Source organism: Monomorium pharaonis, unplaced genomic scaffold (assembly GCF_013373865.1).
Source record: "Monomorium pharaonis isolate MP-MQ-018 unplaced genomic scaffold, ASM1337386v2 scaffold_84, whole genome shotgun sequence".
Lineage (NCBI taxonomy): Eukaryota > Metazoa > Arthropoda > Insecta > Hymenoptera > Formicidae > Monomorium > Monomorium pharaonis.
Genome location: NW_023416063.1, coordinates 1,770 through 8,481, shown reverse-complemented (window position 1 = coordinate 8,481; position 6,712 = coordinate 1,770). Strand labels below are relative to the sequence as shown.

The following is a 6,712-nucleotide window of genomic DNA, read 5'->3' as shown; positions in this document are numbered from 1 at the left end:
TATTTTTAAAATCATACGAAGAGAAATCAGTTTTCTACGAGACACGAAGACAGTCACATCGACTTAAAAGAGTGAAGCAAGCAAGCTGTTGATTATAACCATGGACATAGTTATTGACATCCAAGGCTTTCGGGATAGCGAGGGAAAATTTACTTCTAAAGAGATCGCAGTTGTCGCACTCGACGCAGCAATCATCGGCCATTGGATTACACTGCCTCCTTGCTCGTTTGAAGAATTACCCGAAAGTTCAAGACGTGAAAACAATTGGCTTTCACAGAATTACCACGGTATCGAGTGGTTCGACGGTGAAGCTAATCCAAAGTTTTTTGTAAGCCAACTACGTGACATTACCCGCTGGGCTCGCTGCATCTTTACCAGAGGCCATGAAAAAGCAAGTTACTTGCGTGATCTTCTCTCCAGAAACATATATAATCTGGAAGCAGATTCTCCGGCATAAAAATATTTGCCTGATGTCGACGAGTACGGTCACCGCTGTACTCATCACGGACTTCGAGCTAACGCAAAATTTAATTGTGCGTTACGTAACGCTCACAAATTAAAACGTTGGTTAAACGAGCCATCTAGCCGAAACTCGAGTCACGCCAGTCTCTCGACTAACGACGTCGTCGACGAAGAAAAAGAGGGAAGAAGAAGGAGAAATCATACAAAACGTAGAAGTAAAAGTCGAAGATCCGACAACAGACGAAGAGAAAGAAAACGAACGCACGGCTAAAGAGAACCCAGAAATTATGCAAACGATTCCACTCTCCCGGTCGTCGCCTTCGTATGAATTCACTGGAAATTTTACGTGCGTTGCGACAACTGAATGTCAAGTATGTCGGCGTCTATCCTGCAGACAGACTACCGAGGGTGTGGACGAGATCGACAGCAATCGTCGCTAACACAGACAATCACAATCAACCTGGCGAACACTGGGTCGCGTTTTACGTCGATGAACGCGGAACAGGAACATATTTCGATAGCTACGGATTACCACCCTTGGACTCCAGATTCCTCCTACGACTGCGACGAAACTCAGCGAAGTACCGATGGAACACCGTGCCACTACAAGGATTACTCTCACAAACTTGCGGACAATACTGCTGTGTTTTTCTATATTTTATGTCTCGTGGTTATAATCTTAATCGGTTTCTCAATTTATTTTCTTCCAATTGTGAGCTCAACGACAGACAAATAGTAAAATATTTAATAAAATTTTTTCGTGTAAAGAAATTAAAAAATGTGTAAAACCTCAAGCGTGCTGCCATGTACAATTTTGTATTCCTAAAAAGTAAGCTATATTAATAAATATTTTATTTGTAATTTTAAGCAATGTCTATTTCTTTCTCGCTCCCACTCTATAATATATAACTCTTTCCTATATCCGAGTCAAAAATTATACTCGCACCTGTTTTTACCTTAGGTATCACTACATAATAGCAAAAGTTCTCTCTCTCTCTCGCGCTCACAAAGCATACTTGACCTATAAACCTATTGACCCATTTTACAAAAACTCGTACCTGTTCGAGCCGCACCCCCGCTGGGGTAAAACGCTCGGCACTAAGATCTGCTTTTTCCTATTCAAAATCCAGTAGTATACTCAGGGGCAGCCAATCAAGGCTCGGGGCAGCCATGGTGTACCAATCAAGACTCGGGGCAGCCATGGGGTATCCAATCAGAACCCTCCGTTCAAAATCATGACGTCACAAACTCAGGGTACCCAATCAAGACTTGGGGCAGCCATGGGGTGCCAATCAAAACGCGCCGTTCAAACTCGTGACGTCACAGCGTCTAGTCTTCCCCACCAGGCCCCAGACGGGGGAAGGGAGTTAGGTTTGACATCAGGCCGAGGAAGAAGTTCGGGTTTGTTTTGATGCACCATGGCTGCCCCAAACAGGGGGGGGAAGGGGGGCAGACACTCCCCGCTGTGAGGGCGAGGAGTGGGGGTTTGTTTTGACGCCCCATGGCTGCCCCTATACTACTGAAAACCATGTTCGAGAGAAACGCGTTTAAAGTTTCAAGTTTAGTTCTACTATTGTTAACAGCCGAATTTTGCACTTTACCTCTAGTCGGCAATTTCGAGTGAGTCCCAGATGCGCACAGTAATAAACGGACACAGCAAGCTGAGTGAAACGGACACAGTAACAAACGGACACAGACCAAACGGACACAGTAATAAACGGACACAGTGCGAAACGGACACAGTAACAAACGGACACAGTGCGAAACGGACACAGTAACAAACGGACACAGACCAAATGCGCACAGAGCGAAACGGACACAGACCAAATGCGCACACTGCACATGCGCACAGACCAAATGCATACACGGAAAGTCGCAAACCCATGTGATGCAGTGAATGCTTTGCACGCACACACACACACACACGGGAGGGTGCAAGGGGGGCCTTCGGCCCCCTCCCACACCCACCCCGTCCAAGTCGCTAATCTATGTGGACTTTACTCTGCTTGCAATGTACATGGATTGCATTTAGTCCGTGCGCACGTGCAGTGTGCGCATGTGCAGTGTGCGCATTTGGTCCGTGTGCATTTGGTCCGTGCGCATTTGGTATGTGTCCGTTTCGCTCTGTGCGCATTTGGTCTGTGTCCGTTTGTTACTGTGTCCGTTTCGCACTGTGTCCGTTTCGCTCTGTGCGCATTTGGTCTGTGTCCGTTTGTTACTGTGTCCGTTTATTACTGTCCCAGCTAGCCAGGCCTGTTAAAATCACATATCGTGAAAGCTTTACAGCAAGGATTGTTTCAATTTTGACAACAATTTTATGACAAGTAATTGTCTGTTGCTTTGTTTTCTAAAAGTTTCGAGCAAATTTACGGCAAAAGTTTTCATCACACGATGCTGCAAATAACAGAGAAAGACTTGTACATAAATATTACGTATAGAAATTACAAGATTAGTTCCGACACGATAAAATGCAAAATTTAAGCAAATAACAAAGCAAACCTTGCTACACGACATGACAATAAATTTTATGGCAGAAACAGGAAATCTTGTTAAGCACATAATAACGGCAAATTAGTAGCAAGAACAAAATAAAACTTGCCGAGCATACTTACGCAACAAAATTGCGACAAGGTGTGTAAACAGCTTAGTTTTTGTTGGCAATGCTTGTCGCAAATAGTATGACGCACATTTTATGCAAATAACAGGATTGCATTATCGGTTTTAAAATTTATTTCTGACTTTACTATCTATCTCGAGATGGCGCATTTCTCGTGAAAAAGATTTACCTACTGGATTAATAAAAAGGGCTCGTCGAGAACAGAGAACCAAGTATGATTGCACCATTAACATTTGATATTGGACTAATCAGTCTAATATTTCAGTCTAATAATCATTTTTGTTGATCTAAATTTCAACAATATTTGTCCTGTTCTTACCACAAATTTGCTATCATATTGTGCATAGCAATATTTGCCTCGTTTTTGCCACAAATTTGCTATTATGCTATGTACAGCAAGGTTTGCTCTATTCTTGCCACAAATTTGCTATCATATTGTGTACAGCAAGGTTTGCCTTGTTCTTGCTGCAAATTTGTTATTATGTTTACTAGCAAATTTTTACCCTGTTATTTGCATAAAAATATGCGTCATACTATTTACAACAAGACTTGCCAACAAAAGCTAAGCTTAATGCGGACACACCTTGTCGTAATTTTGTTGCAAAGGTTTGCTCGAGTTTCGGCAAATTTCGCGGCAGAAGTTTGCGTCATTTTGCTAGCTGGGTGTTGTCCGTTTGGTCTGTGTCCGTTTATTACTGTGTCCGTTTCACTCAGCCTGCTGTGTCCGTTTATTACTGTGCGCATGCTGGGACGCTCCCGCAAATTTCGGGGCCATATGAGATTCCTTCCACATTAATAGCAGCAGCGTTTTATAAGACTTTTGTTGACGGCGAGCAATCCTTTCTTTGCGCGTCGCTTTCTGCGCTCGTACTTTGGCCACATCGATGCGCGCTCGGTCTTGATTTTCGCAATATGCAGCACAATTCTTTTATTATCATTAATAAATGTGCGGCAGCACCTTTATTAAATGTATATGCAGCAATATTGGCAGCAATTTGCACAACGTGTGCACCGCTGTGCTGCACTTTTGGTGCTATGCGCCAAATCAGATTGATTTGTTAAACTTTTGTAACGTTTTGCGTAAATCCACCGACGCATTTCTTCAGTAAATTATCACTAGAAAGTTGTTTTCAAATATTGGATGAATGGCTTTAATCACATCATCGTCCAGTGGCGATTTATACTGATATTGCTCCAATTCGAGCACTCGAATGCTCGATCCCGTTTTACTCAACTTTCTGTAATTCCGGCATTTTTTCAGATATCAACATAAAACTTTCAGGATATATTCTTGAAACTTAAAGCTTCAAAAAAATGTAATAAAAAAAAATTGAATTTTTTTCCCGCTAGATTGGTGTAACCCCTTAATAATTTGATGGAAATTGCGATCTATTTAGCACTAATCTTTGAAGCGTTCAAATGATTAATTAGATGGTTAACTATATAGATCATAATTTTAAGAAAAATTGAATAGTATACATTTATATTATTCTGTTTTTGTTCAGCACATGATGAATTTAGATTTTGTGCATTTTTTGTGCGCAGTAATTGTAGACAAACCGTTATTTTTGAAAACATTATCTTTATAATAATTTTTTTATTATCAAATAGATCTGTCATTCAGAATGTTATAATGTTGTCTGATTTTTGAGTCAACTACGACGCATCGTTTCGTAATAACATTGAAACGAACGTGTTATGTTACGATTATACAATTTTTGTTGAATAACTGTAACGCCAAAACGATGTATAACAGCTATATCACTTGCGTATAACAAATATTACGTAACAGGTTATTTCCATGTCATATAGCACTTATACATATCACAAGAATAACAATGTTAAATTACATGTAACTTCCATGTTACATTGCCGATATAAAATGTGTTCACTGGGACGAAATGGCATAACTTGCATATGCATAGCATAAGAGCGCTAAGGCTGAAATCACATGGTGCGGAATAAAGGGCCATCTACAATGGAGTGTTTTAGTCGTAACAACGCTAAATTTATGACCATGCTGTCAATAATATAAACGACGTAGCAATAATATCCCAGATAGCAAGGTGACGTTAATACGACGTCAATAATTCGTCATTTAAGGTCGCAGACGTCATGTTACCAAATTAAGACGTAATAGTAACGTCATTTTTTGACCTATTAATTACGTCAGTCATTTATTCATCCTACAACGTATTTCCGACGTCATATTCTTGACTAATTAATAACGTCAGTTAATTGATCATTTTACGACGTATTAATAAGATTTTATTAGTGACTAATTACTGACGTTAACTATAATTCTTTGTAATAATTGACGATTTGACCTCAAATGACAAATTATTGAGGTCTAGTGGACGACACCTTGCTACCTATAACTATCATTATTTAAAGATGGTTAATAAACAACATTATTAAAATTAATATAATATTTTATAATTTATACTATCAATATTTTATAATCATCCCAGGCAGCACATAATATTATGATAAATATTTATTAATATTATTTATATTTATTTTTTCAAAATATTATATAAATATTTTACACATATTTTATATATACGAAGAAAAATCTTTATTCAACATATTAAAATATAGATTAAATATTTTATATAATATTTATGGTAAATAAAAGATAAAGATTTGTATAAGTAATCTTTTGTAAATATTTATAAATATTTTTATAATATTTATGATAAATCTTTATGATTTGTCAAATCTAAGACCACAAAAATATTTATAAAATATTTGGATAAATATTTATAAAATATTTAAATAAATATTATAAATATTTTATAAATATTTTGTAAATATTGCGTTTTGTCTGAGGTATAATTTAGCTTTATCAAAAGAACAGAGCAAAAACATATTTCTATAAGTTATTCAACATGTTATTTTGCATATGTAAAAATCAGGAAAAAAACTGTAAATTATATTTATTTATAAAAATATTAGTTAACTACATGTTAACTAAGAGGTATATAGAGACTCTACGTCTGCTAAGTTTGCTCGCTCACTCGTAACTCTGGGTATTCTCGCTTCAAGGATGTCGGGATGTCGGGATTGGCTCGTAGGGATAGTCTACTGAGTTTACGGTGTGTTCAATTGCACAAATAAATATATTGTCTAGCTCGGTACAATAACCAATCGAGTAACTCGTAATCACTCTCCTCGCGACACGCAGTTCCAAGACTCGAATCTCTCACACTCTCTCTAAATCGCTCGGTCGTACATCCGAAAACTCTCCGCGCCAAATCTCTCACTGCTCTCTCTTACTTTCTCGCTCTACTGTCCTCACATCGCGCAGCCTCATGCCGCCACTCTCGCTCTTACTAACGCCATCTCTCGTCGCTCCTCTCTACTCTCTCGCTACGCTCACTCGCTATTGTTATCACTCGGCCATCCTAGTAATACTCGTCCTCGGGTAATTGTGTCTTGTAGTCCTTTAAGTGTGTAGGAATTCGTCTATCTCTTCTCGAACGTCGTGGCTGTGACTTTCCATTCACTCCCTCTTCGGCGTCTTCCTCTTCTGTTTTCCACCTGCCTGTGTCGTATTACTCTCCCTGCTATCGGTATGTTCTGATCCCTGTTTTCCTCTTGTGCAGATTCGTTATCTTCGGTTGAATCCGG

The 6,712-nt window shown here is 38.9% G+C and overlaps 1 pseudogene; it reads left to right on the top strand.

The window, feature by feature from the left end:
* The first annotated feature begins 714 nt into the window (after positions 1-714).
* On the top strand, positions 715-1,198 carry LOC118648835 (annotated as a pseudogene).
* The last annotated feature ends 5,514 nt before the right edge of the window (positions 1,199-6,712 follow it).